Genomic DNA, 13797 nt, shown 5'->3' on the forward strand with positions numbered 1-13797 from the left:
GTCCTGCCTTAGCCACGAAAGCCAACTGGGTGGCTTTGGGTCAATCACCAAGAGATGGTGAGTTCTAATTCTACCTTAGGCACAAAAACCAATTGGGTGACTTTAAGCCAATCACCAGGAGATGATGATGATGATGATGATGATGATGATGATGATGATGATAATAATAATAATAATAATAATAATAATAATAATAAACATTTTTGATTTGTATGCTGCCCCTCTCTGTAGACTTGGGGCGGCTAACACAACATGTAACAATCCAATAATAAAACAACTAAAAACCCTTATTATAAAACCAAACATACACACAAACATACCATGCATAATGTGTAATGGCCTAGGGGGAAGGAATATCTCAACTCCCCCTAGGCTTTATACATGGTATGTTTGTATGTATGATTGGTTCTTTAAATTGGGGTTTTTTAGATTATTTTTAATATTGGATTTGTTTACATTGTCTTTTTATTGTTGTTAGCCGCCCCGAGTCTGCGGAGAGGGGCGGCATACAAATCTAATTAATAAATAAATAATAATAAATAAATATAAATAGAATAAATACAATTTTAAGCATCCTTCTCCAACGTCCCTTTGCAACGGAACCAGATTGGATAATCTGTGCTTCATTAAAGGCGCCAATGTAGATCCCCGAGAAATCACTAGCAAATTAATTACTAGCGTCAAAGGCGTAGGACTATTCCACTTGGAGTAAGAGCTAGTTACTCAAGTGAGGATAATATACTCAGTGTTGTCCATGCGCAGCAAGCTGGAGTATTCAAAAAGGAAGGCGTTCTCCTCCGTGCAGCTTTGACTTATTGTTGCAAAAGCATTAAAATGTATTATAGAGGCAGAGGCAGCCCTACTATGCACGTCCAATTTAAACAATATCTTAGGTCTCTTAGGAACCACCATGATTTAGCAGATTAAACAAGACAGGTGGAAAACACCGAGTTCAATTTTCTAAACTTATAAATTTGTGGAATCTTTTGACAATGAGCTAAGAGTTTATGCAGGAGCCTTTTGAACTGGGCTTGGGAACTGTTGTGGTTAGCTCTGGCCCAGCTCCTGCCCCAAGGATGTGGGGGAGACATCCACATGCTGCAGGCCTGTTTTGCCTCCAGGGGAATCTGCTGATGAAGGCTCCTCTGACCAAGAAGACATGAGTGACAGGTAGGAGGAGAGTGGGGCAGACAGCTCAGGAGATCAATTATCTAGCTCCTCCTTGGATTCAGAACAAGAGTTAATGACACAGCCACGCATGCGGAGAGCGATGCATAGGCAGCAACAACTGAGAGATTATTATCAAAGAAAATGAGGCCACCTGTGGTTGGTTGGGGCTCTGGTCATTAGTGAGGCTGCTATAAGTAGCAGCCTGTGGGTTTGGCAATTGTGGAGGATTATCTGATTGTTGTGTTTTGTGACTGCTTTGCTGACTTTGACCTTTTGTGTGCTGATTTTTCCCTGCTTTGAAACTAAACAAAGTGTTTTTCACTTTGTGGAAGAAGAAGGACTGTGAATTGCCTCACAGCTGCAAGCTAAGTATCACAGAACTGATAAGGGACTTGTACAAATTACCAGTTTGTTTGGAGACGAGGGCTCTTTGCTATCCCAAAAGAGGGCTTGGTTTAAGTGAATTTTCATTATAAAGAACATTGTTTTGAATTTTCAAACGTGTGTGTGTCTGAAATTTGTACCTGTGGATTTTTGGGAGGAGTCTACCAGAGAGCCCGACAGAACAGGAACCAAGTAGAAAAAGGTTGAATTTGTTGAGAAAATACCACCTTGTTATAAAATCTAGATCCGATCTAGACCTTTTAAAGAGAAAATTCTAGAGAATCTAGACCAAACCAACACTCTGGAACAGTTCCTTCCTAACCATCTTGATTGACAGCTCTGTGGTGAACAGGTTGCACAAATCCAACATGGTACATCTTAAGGCACGAGTAACTGATAAGTGCTGCTAGAGTGGAGATCTGTTTCTAAACCTTGTGGTGAGCCACAATTTCTTTAAGTGGTTGGCTTCTTTCGCATGCATAAACCACAATCACAATATTCACAGCTGCCTTCACAAATCACACCACACAACACTGGAGAAGGATGTTGGGCCTACTAATTTTAGCATCTCCTCAAAGGTTGCCCATTTTCTCAAAGGGGAGAACAAATTTTAAAAGGTTGGTTTTTTCAAGGTGCAGTCAACCAACCAATTCCTCACTACAGTATTCAGTTTATTTATTCATTCATTCATTCATTCATTCATTCATTCATTCATTCATTCATTCATCCAATACTCAATACATATGGAAGAGAATAGACATGAAGTAATATATATAAAGATAATATGTAAAAATAGAGAAGATATATGAAAGGAAGAAAATATATATGATATATGAGATAAAGGAAAGACAATTGGAACAGGGGACGAAAGGCACACCATTGCACTTATGTACGCCCCTTACTGACCTCTTAGGAACCTGGAAAGGTCAATCGTGGATAGTCTAAGGGAGAAATGTTGGGGGTTAGGGGTTGACACTATTGAGTCCGGTAATGAGTTCCACGCTTCGACAACTCGATTGTTAAAGTCCTATTTTTTACAGTCAAGTTTGGAGCAGTTAATATTAAGTTTGAATCTGTTGCATGCTCTTGTGTTGTTGTGGTTGAAGCTGAAGTAGTCATTGACCGGTAGGACGTTGCAGCATATGATCTTGTGGGCAATACTTAAATCGTGTTTTAGGCGCCGTAGTTCTAAGCTTTCTAGACCCAGGATTGTTAGTCTATTTTCGTAGGATATTCTGTTTCGAGTGGAGGAGTGAAGGGCTGTAAATTGAACTTCTTTGATTGACAGACAGAGAGACATCCTTGAATCCCATCTGTCTCAGATATAAGTCTGATCTGGAGGCTGCCTCAAGACAGATGTGGCTAAAATACATCATTATTCATTATTAGACTTCCATAATGTTTATCCCAGCTGGTGATTTGTACAATCCACGAGGGCCTTTTAAAATAGAAAACCATCCTGTTACAACTTGAATAAGAATGTTAGGAAACCTATTTTAATTTCCGAGAGTTCTCGATGGCACACCCCTATCAAAACAATTCCTTAATTTTGGAGAATGAGTAAGCATCCGTTGCCCAAGATTTCAAAGGCTTCAAGTTTTGGTTGAGGATCAAATCAGAGTTGGCAAGAATTGTAACCCTACAACTGGCTGTAATATTGACACATTATTGATTTGAATGTCTCACGAGAGCAGAATTTAGCAACCTTGGCAATTTAAACCAGGGTGGGAATTCTTGGAGTTGACGTCCACCATTCCTCGTGTTGCCAAGGTTGAGGAACACTAGCCTAAAACCAGGGGTGAAAACCAACAGGTTCTAATAGGTTCTGAAGAACTGATAGCGGAAGTTCTGAATAATTTGGAGAACCGGCAGAAGAAATTTTGTGTAGTTTGGAGAAACGGCAAATACTACCAGTGTGTATCCTCTATAACCTTCATTGTGTATTATTATTATTATTATTATTATTATTATTATTATTAATTAGATTTGTATCAGACCAGAATCGGACCAGAATATCTCCGGGACCGCCTTCTGCCGCACGAATCCCAGTGACCAGTTAGGTCCCACAGAGGTGGCCTTCTCCGGGTCCTACGACTAAACAATGTCATTTGGCGGGACCCAGGAGAAGAGCATTCTCTGTGGCGGCCCCGACCCTCTGGAACCAGCTCCCCCCAGATATCAGAGTTGTCCCCACCCTCGTTGCCTTTTGCAAGCTCCTTAGAACCCACCTCTGTCTTCAGGCATGGGGGAATTGAAATTTTATTCCCTTCCCCCTAGGCTTATAGAATTTATACATGGTATGGTTGTTTGTATGATTGGTCTCTTAAACTGGGGTTTTTAGATTATTTTTTAATATTAGATTTGTTACATTGTCTTTTTTATTGTTGTTAGCTGCCCCGAGTCTTCGGAGAGGGGCGGCATACAAATTTAATAATAATAATTATAAATAATAATAGTATGCCGCCTCTCTCCGTAGACTCGTGCATTGGACAAAATAAATAAATAAAATAAAAAATAAAGAGTGGGGAGGGAATGGGGATTTTGCAGTATCCTTCCCTTGGATTGGGGAGAATCTATTACGTGCTTGTGTGTTGTTGCGGTTGAAGGTGAAGTGGTCGCTAACAGGAAGGACATTTAGGTATATGATTTTGTGATCTGCTGTTAGATCAGATTGGAGGCGACGTAGTTGTAAATGGTCTAATTGGAGTATTTCAAGCGCTTTGCTGTGAGTGGAGGAGTGAAGGACTCTTCTTGTGAAATATTTCTGGACTCTCTTGATTGTATTTAAGTCTGATATGCAATACAGGTTCCATACAGGTGAACGGTGTTCTAGAATTGGTCTGGCAAAAGTTTTGTAAGCTCTGGTTAGCAGTTCAATGTTTAGAAACATAGAAACATAGAAGACGAACGGCAGAAAAAGACCTCATAGTCCATCTAGTCTGCCCTTATACTATTTCCTGTATTTTATCTTACAATGGATATATGTTTATCCCAGGCATGTTTAAATTCAGTTCCTGTGGATTTACCAACCACGTCTGCTGGAAGTTTGTTCCAAGGATCTACTACTCTTTCAGTGAAATAATATTTTCTCACATTGCTTTTGATCTTTCCCCCAACTAACTTCAGATTGTGTCCCCTTGTTCTTGTGTTCACTTTCCTATTAAAAACATTTCCCTCCTGAACCTTATTTAACCCTTTAACATATTGAAATGTTTCGATCATGTCCCCCCTTTTCCTTCTGTCCTCCAGACTATACAGATTGAGTTCATTAAGTCTTTCCTGATACGTTTTATGCTTAAGACCTTCCACCATTCTTGTAGCCCGTCTTTGGACCCGTTCAATTTTGTCAATATCTTTTTGTAGGTGAGGTCTCCAGAACTGAACACAGTATTCCAAATGTGGTCTCACCAGCGCTCTATATAAGGGGATCACAATCTCCCTCTTCCTGCTTGTTATACCTCTAGCTATGCAGCCAAGCATCCTACTTGCTTTTCCTACCGCCCGACCACACTGCTCACCCATTTTGAGACTGTCAGAAATTACTACCCCTAAATCCTTCTCTTCTGAAGTTTTTGCTAACACAGAACTGCCAATGCAATACTCAGATTGAGGATTCCTTTTCCCCAAGTGTATTATTTTACATTTGGAAACATTAAACTGCAGTTTCCATTGCTTTGACCATTTATCTAGTAAAGCTAAATCATTTACCATATTACAGACCCCTCCAGGAATATCAACCCTATTGGACAACTTTAGAATCATCGGCAAATAGGCAAACCTTCCCTACCAAACCTTCCCCTATGTCACTCACAAACATATTAAAAAGAATAGGACCCAGAACAGACTCTTCTGGCACACCGCTTGTAACCTGTCTCTGCTCAGAATACTCGCCATTAACAATAACTCTCGGATGTCTATGCTTCAGCCAGCTTGAAATCCACTGAATAGTGAGTACTCCATATGAGTCATTGGATATGAGTACTCCAAGGTCTTTGACAGAGTGAGTGTCGTCTACAAGTTCATTTCCACCAAGTTTGTATTTTGTGTTCTGATTCTTTTTGTCAATGTGTAAGACAGATAATTTCTTGGCTGAGATTTGACAGATTGAACCTAGTCAGTATCTGGATCTTTACTTTTTTGTTCAAGCATTTTTGGAAGTTCAAGTCCTTTCATAGCCCTCGGTTAGTACAGAGTAGACTTTGCACAGGGCATGAACTCGCAACTGGCAGTCACCTCACTTGTCTAAATGGCTTCACAAACTCTTTTCTCTCCACTCCTGAACTTTGCTGAACTGCATGGCTACATAAACATGTTGACAGGGAAAAAAATAAAATTAAAGGCACTGACTCACCAGACTTTAAAACTACTTCTACCCAACTTTGCATGCCAAGTTGGATGAAGGGCAGGCAGAGGTAAAGAGATTGCGTGTCTCATTAGCTGTTTATTTTACGCACACACCCCAAAGGATTGCTACCATGCCAAGTAGCAGCCTTGGTGAGAACGCCTACGGAATGATGGAAAGGATATTACAGAAGGCAGTATCACTCAGTGGTTACAACATCTTGGAAGGAACTCTGTTAACCTTTTGTGACATCTGAAAAAAAAAACCAAGACAATGACAATAATAATGATATAATAAAAGCTGATGAGGGAGGATATTGGTTTCAAGGAACATCTTGACAGATGAGCAATACAGCTCATCTGTCTGGAGCCTGTTGTGGTTAGCTCTGCCCCTGCTCCTGCCCCAAGGACTGTGGACGTGGGGGAGACATCCACATGCTGCAGGCCTGTTTTGCCCCCCCCCCGGTGGAATCTGCTGATGAAGGCTCCTCTGACCAAGAAGACACGAGTGACAGGGAGGAGGAGAGTGGGGCAGACAGCTCAGGAGATCAATTATCTAGCTCCTCCTTGGATTCGGAACAAGAGTTAATGATACAGCCACGCATGTGGAGAGCGATGCACAGGCAACAACCACTGAGAGATTATTATCAAAGAAAATGAGGCCACCTGTGGTTGGGTGGGGCTGTGGTCATTAGTGAGGCTGCTATAAAGAGCAGCCTGTGGGTTTGGCCATTGTGGAGGATTATCTGATCCTTGTGTTTCGTGACTGCTTTGCTGACTTTGACTTTTTGTGTGCTGATTTTTCCCCGCTTTGAAACTAAACCAGAGCAAAGTGTGTTTCACTTTGTGAAAGAAGAAGGACTGTGAATTGCCTCACAGCTGCAAGCTAAGTATCACAGAACTGATAAGGGAGTTGTACAAATTACCAGTTTGTTTGGAGACGAGGGCTCTTTGCTATACCAAAAGAGGGCTTAGTTTAAGTGAATTTTCATTATAAAGAACATTGTTTTGAATTTTCAAACGTGTGTGTGTCTGAAATTTGTACCTGTGAATTTTTGGGAGGATTCTACCCGACAGAACAGAACCCACACCGCATTTTGTACATAAACACCCTAGAAAATGTCCAGAAATACTTTAGTGGAGGGTAAATACTTTACCCGCCACTCCTCCACTTGCAACAGAATACCCAAAACAACTAGACTTACAATCCTAGGTTTAGAAAGCTTAGAACTACGTCGCCTTAAACACGACCTAAGCATAGCCCACAAAATCATCTGCTACAATGTTCTTCCTGTCAGCGACTACTTCAGCTTCAACCTCAACAATACACGAGCACACAACAGATACAAACTTAAAGTAAACCGCTCTAAACTCGACTGTGGGAAATACGAATTTAGTAACTGCGTAGTTGATGCATGGAACTCGCTACCAGACTCAGTAATATCATCACCTAATCCCCAAAATTTTACTCTTATACTGTCCACCGTTGACCTCTCCCAATTCCTAAGAGGTCAGTAAGGGGCGTGCATAAGTGCACCTTAGTGCCTTCTTAATGTTTTCCTCTTACTAGTATCATGTATATAAATATTATATCTTTTTATACCACCAATACATACTTGACAAAACAAACAAACAAATAAGTTTTATCCGTGCTGACTCTTGGTTGCTCCAACTCATGGAGAAGACATAATTCCACAGTCAACATTTGTCCTTCTGCTTTGAACAAACATTTTTATTTACACTCATGATTTCATCATCCCAATACCCATGACAAGTATAATTCCATCTAGGTACTATACTTGTCAAGTAAAACTAGATAATTACTGGTTGCAATTCTATTAGCTGTCTTAAGAATGTCTCGAAAAGCTGTTAGACCTAAGACTAATACATTATTATTTTTCGTTTGTGCAATTCTTCCATTAGCTAAACCGCAACACAGATTTATTTTATTTTATTTTATTTATTTATTTTGTCCAATACATAATACACATTGAAGAGAATAGATATGTAATAATATAAGTGAAGAAAAGAATAGAAGAAAAGATATAAAAGTACAGTATAGGTGAACATATTTGAAAGGAAGAAAAGATAAACGAGATAAGGAGAGACAATTGGACAGGGGACGGAAGGCACACTGGTGCACTTATGCACGCCCCTTACTGACCTCTAAGGAGCCTGGAGAGGTCAATTGTGGATAGTCTAAGGGAAAAATGTTGGGGGTTAGGGGTTGACACTACTGAGTCAGGTAATGAGTTCCACGCTTCGACAACTCGGTTGCTGAAGTCATATTTTTTACAGTCAAGTTTGGAGCGGTTAATATTAAGTTTGAATCTGTTGCGTGCTCTTGTGTTGTTGCAATTGAAGCTGAAGTAGTCATTGACAGGTAGAATGTTGAAGCACATGATCTTGTGGGCAATACTTAGATCGTGTTTTAGGCAACGTAGTTCTAAGCTTTCTAGACCCAGGATTGATAGTCTGCTTTCGTAGGGAATTCTGTTTCGAGTGGAGGAGTGAAGGGCTCTTCTGGTGAAGTATCTTTGGACATTTTCAAGGGTGTTGATGTCCGAGATGTGGTATGGGTTCCAGACAGATGAACTATATTCAAGGATGGGTCTGGCAAAGGTTTTGTAGGCTCTGGTGAGTAGTGTGAGATTGCCAGAGCAGAAACTGCGTAGAAACTCTTCAGCCTGTTGGGCATCATCCTAAACTGGGTGTCTGGGATATGTAGTATCTGTGACACGCAAAGAAATTGTACAATTGAAGCTTCCATCTTGCCTTTTTTTCACCTTCACTTGACTCTGTATCTTCAGTGTTCCCATCTGGTCAACTTCTCTTGACTTCCATTGCTACCTAAAGTTTGCCAGAGAAAGAATATAAACTTAATCCCATAAACTTAATCCGCACGAATCCCAGCGACCAATAAGGTCCCACAGAGTTGGCCTTCTCCGGGTCCCGTTGACTAAACAATGTCGTCTGGCAGGCCCCAAGGGAAGAGCCTTCTCTGTGGCGGCCCCGGCTCTCTTGAATCAACTCCCCCCAGAGATTAGAACTGCTCCCACCCTCCTTGTCTTTCGTAAACTATTGAAGACCCACCTATACCGCCAGGCATGAGGGATTTGAGACATCTTTCCCCCAGACTCTTTATATTTTATGTTTGGTATGCGTTATGGTTCAGCCTGAGGCTGCTCAGGGACCGGCTGTGTCTCTGCTGGCTCCATGCCCGGAGCAGGATGACAGCGAAGAGGAGGGGGCTGAACAGTCGGACGGGGGAGAGGAAAGTCAGGAATGGGATGAAGGAGAACAGCATGAGAGCCCCGGGGGGGGGGGCTCTCCCCAGCCAGCAGTTTGGAGTTGCGTTATGCTGTCTTGTTTCCCAGCGTCTCTGTTCCTGGCTTGTGGCCCAGCAGCTTTGGAAGACCCGTGGGAGGTGTAGGTCTGCTATCTACAGCCTCGGCTTGGCAGCAAGAATTCTGTATTGCTGCATGGACTTTTGCCTTCATGGATATATCTGAAGATACAGCATTTTCCTGTTTGTAAGGACATTTTCTGTTACCTGTGTTTTTCTTGAATTTTATAAAACTGCCTTTGCCTTTTACCAGTGTGTCTGGCTTCTCTTTTTGGGTTGGTATTGGCTTCTGGAGTGACACAGACAGAACAGTATGTATGTGTTGTTTGGTTTTAATATGATAGGGTTTTAGTTATTTCTTTTAATATTAGATTTGTGCCACTATAATATTGTTTTTATCATTGTTGTGAGCCACCCCGAGTCTTCGGAGAGGGGTGGCATACAAATCTAATGAATTATTATTATTATTATTATTATTATTATTATTATTATTAATAATAATAATAATAATAATAATAATAATAATAATAAATAGATCAATTTTATTATTCATTTACAAATTCTGCAGCAATGGCTTCTGTACAATTAACTTTAGAAACCTGATTTTTTTAAAAAAATAAATAAAAAAGCTCTTATTTTCCAAGAAGATTTGAACGTGTTTATAGCTGTGTTTATGATTTCAGATCTACTAAGAAGTACATTTGCTCCAAAGCTATCTTTATCCCAGTTTTAGCTCCTGTCTTTGGTGGTGTTTTTGAAAACCTGTATTTTGCTTTATCCGCAAAGACATCTACAAATATTACAAAAGTTAGCCTTTATATTATAGTGGAATATAAATTTAGAAATTATAGGCACTCACAGCTGGCAAGAGAGGGAAAGAATGACAAGGTGTCCTAACACAAAAATTGGGTTGCTAAATAATTGTTGGATGATATTTGTTCATCATGGGTGACTTAGCAGGTTATCTCTCTGGCACCAGAACATCTATCCAAGTGCAAATAAATAATGTACTATTTCTAATATCTTCTGTCCAGAAGCAGATGTTCTAAACTCATTTCATCTCTAACCTAAACCTCCTACCGGTTCATTCTTTGAGTTCAACTCATCACCCAAAGTTCTTCCTTCTATTCAAAATGATTGTGCCTATCTTTAGGGCTTCATGATGGATAAGTCTTCGGTTCCCGCGACTGGAGAAAGAGTTGCCTCTTGAAAAAGCACCTTTGGGGACAACCCTGAACCTGGATAACTAAGAATCCATAGACATTTGGAGGACAGTCCAATGATGCAGAAAAGTGGGCTAAAACATAGGAATTATCTCCTCTTTTGGTTTAGAAAGTGTTCTGTCGGGCTCTCTGGTAGACTCCTCCCAAAAATTCACAGGTACAAATTTCAGACACACACACGTTTGAAAATTCAAAACAATGTTCTTTATAAGGAAAATTCACTTAAACCAAGCCCTCTTTTGGTATAGCAAAGAGCACTCGTCTCCAAACCAACTGGTAATTTGTACAAGTCCCTTATCAGTTCTGCGATACTTAGCTTGCAGCTGTGAGGCAATTCACAGTCCTTCTTCTTTCACCAAGTGAAACACACTTTGCTCTGGTTTAGTTTCAAAGCGGGGAAAAATCAGCACACAAAAGGTCAAAGTCAGTAAAGCAGTCACGAAACACAACGATCAGATAATCCTCCATAATGGCCAAACCCACAGGCTGCTATTTATAGCAGCCTCACAAATGACCACAGCCCCACCCAACCACAGGTGGCCTCATTTTCTTTGATAATAATCTCTCAGTTGTTCTTGCCTATGCATCGCTCTCCGCATGCGTGGCTGTATCATTAACTCTTGTTCTGAATCCAAGGAGGAGTTAGAGAATTGATCTCCTTCTGAGCTGTCTGCCACACTCTCCTCCTCCCTGTCACTCATGTCTTCTTGGTCAGAGGAGCCTTCATCAGCAGATTCCACCGGGGGGGGGGGCAAAACAGGCCTGCAGCATGTGGATGTCTCCCCCACATCCAGTCCTTGGGGCAGGAGCTGGGCCAGAGCTAACCACAACAGAAAGCTTAGAACTACGTCGCCTGAAACACGACCTAAGCATAACCCATAAAATCATCTGCTACAACGTCCTTCCGGTCAATGACTACTTCAGCTTCAACCACAACAACACACCAGCACACAACAGATACAAACGTAAAGTCAACTGCTCCAAACTCAACTGCAGGAAATACAACTTTTGTAACCAACTAGTTAATGCATGGAACTTACTCCAGACTCTGTAGTTTCATCATCTAACCCCCTAAACTTTACCCTTAGACTGTCCACTGTTGACCTCTCCTGATTCCTAAGAGGTCAGTAAGAGGTGTGCATAAGTGCACCAGCGTGCCTTCCGTCCCCTGTCCTAATGTTTCTCTTTTACTAGTATCATGTATATAAATATTATTAGATCTTTGTGTACCATCAATACGCACTTGGCAAGACAAATAAATAAAATAAATAAATAAAAGTTGTGGGTGCCCCATCCACTGGAGGTTTTGAAGAAGAGATTGGACCGTTGTTGTCTGAAATAATATAATGTCTCCTGCTTAAACAGGGGATTGGTCTAGAACAAGGGTAGGCAAAGTTGGCTCTTCTATGATTTGTGGACTTCAACTCCCAGAATTCCTGAGCTAGCATGATTGGCTCAGGAATTCTGGGAGTTGAAGTCCACAAGTCATAGAAGAGCCAACTTTGACTACCCTTGGTCTAGAAGACCGCCAAGGTCCCTTCCAACTCTGTTATTCTGTTATGCATTGACTTTATTTATTGCTGACTGATATTACTGTACTAGACTAAAAAGGAAAGGCATTTAGCATCTTGCTGTGCTCGAAGGGCAAGATTTTACAGTAGCAAAAGTATTTCATACTTTAGTATGGCCAGATGCAGCCATTTTCTTTCTTTTTTTTAAATAAACTCTATTGAATTTTTCATAAAAAGACAAAACCAACACATATACATTTAACATAAATTTGAGGTTGCAATACCCCTGCTTATTCTAGAAGTTAAGTTTCCATACAGAAAAAGAATACGTTATTAATACTTTAAATCCACTTAGTACTTTAAGTGAAAAGAAGAAACTCTATTTGATCTTATATATATATATAAAACTTTCATTTATAGACTAAATAAAACACAAAATGTAAGTCATACATTCTTCTTTTTCTTATTTATCCATATATATTCACTTTATTCCATACTACATAAAATTCTGATTCTTCTCGGTCTTTTAACTGGTTAAAAGACGGCCATTTTCAATAGTGAACACCCAACGGTGTTCGGGTTCAGCAAGTTCGGACGAACTTTACGCAAAATTCGTCCAATCCCGAACCGAACCTGAACTCGAACCCGAACGGGGAATCTCTCCCACGAAGAGATTCCGGGGCCAGAGCTTTGACGTCACCGGCAGGTTGCTAAGGACGCCAAGGTGATCACTTCCTGGATTCCATGGAATCCAGGAAGTGATCACCTTGGCGTCCTTAGCAACCTGCCGGTGACTTCAAAGCTCTGAATGTCGAACACGACCCCGAACTTTGCCTGAAGTTTGAAAAAAATTCGGGTTCGTGTTTGGCATACCGAACACCGCAAAAAATTCGGTATAGACCCAAATTGTGCGGGTTCAGTTTGCCCATCACTAATTTTCAACTACTGGGTGTTAGAATCAAAACATCAATTTCTTTGCTGGTTGAATGAGCGAGAAGGCTCAGTTAATACCCTCTTCTCTGTCCTCCAGTTGGATCAGTATTTTCCTAATAAGTCAGGAATTTCTACGTTGCATCACACAAACTTTGCTGACTCAGAACTGTTTACTTCGACCTTTCATCTGACATAAACTCACCTGAACGCAGCTGACAGTGTCACGGTCTGTCCCTCCCACTTTCACCCCGGAAGATGGCAAAGATCCAGAACTCTTATCCAAGCAGAGTAAAGGTTCAGGAACTGATTAAATAAGCACGTTTTGCTAGAGTTAGCAATGTCCTTTCTGGATACAACGTTCTTGCAACGCAGGCTGCAACATTCCACATTTCATAACACCTCTCTCTCTCTTTCTCTCTTTTCCCTCCAAATAATATTGTTTTCTAAGTTTTATTTAATGTATAATTTATTTCTTCTTCTTTTATTTTAAAAAGTGCTGAATTTATCCAACACACTTTCCCCGTCCTATTTTCCACCAAACAACAACCCTGTGAGGAGGGCTTGACTGAGCGAGAGAGGCACTTTCATGGCTAAGGAGGGACTAGAACTCATATAGCTCCTGGCTTCATAACATCACTATTGGATGTATTTTATAGATATTGTGGATTATTTCATGTCATTCTGCCTGGTTGGTTGTGATCTCCAACAATCGCAGTTTCTGGCTATGACTAAATTAACTGCCTTGGGAATGGCCCTGGGTTGGGCCGAGAGGCAAAAAAGGAGCTGTGATATTCCTTCAATATACCAATATACCATCTCTTGGTACAGAGCTGAAGGGATTGGATACTGTAGCCTAGAGGTTAATTCTCTGCCTTACAAGGCAAAGGTT

This window comes from Erythrolamprus reginae, chromosome 9 (assembly GCF_031021105.1).
Source record: "Erythrolamprus reginae isolate rEryReg1 chromosome 9, rEryReg1.hap1, whole genome shotgun sequence".
Lineage (NCBI taxonomy): Eukaryota > Metazoa > Chordata > Lepidosauria > Squamata > Dipsadidae > Erythrolamprus > Erythrolamprus reginae.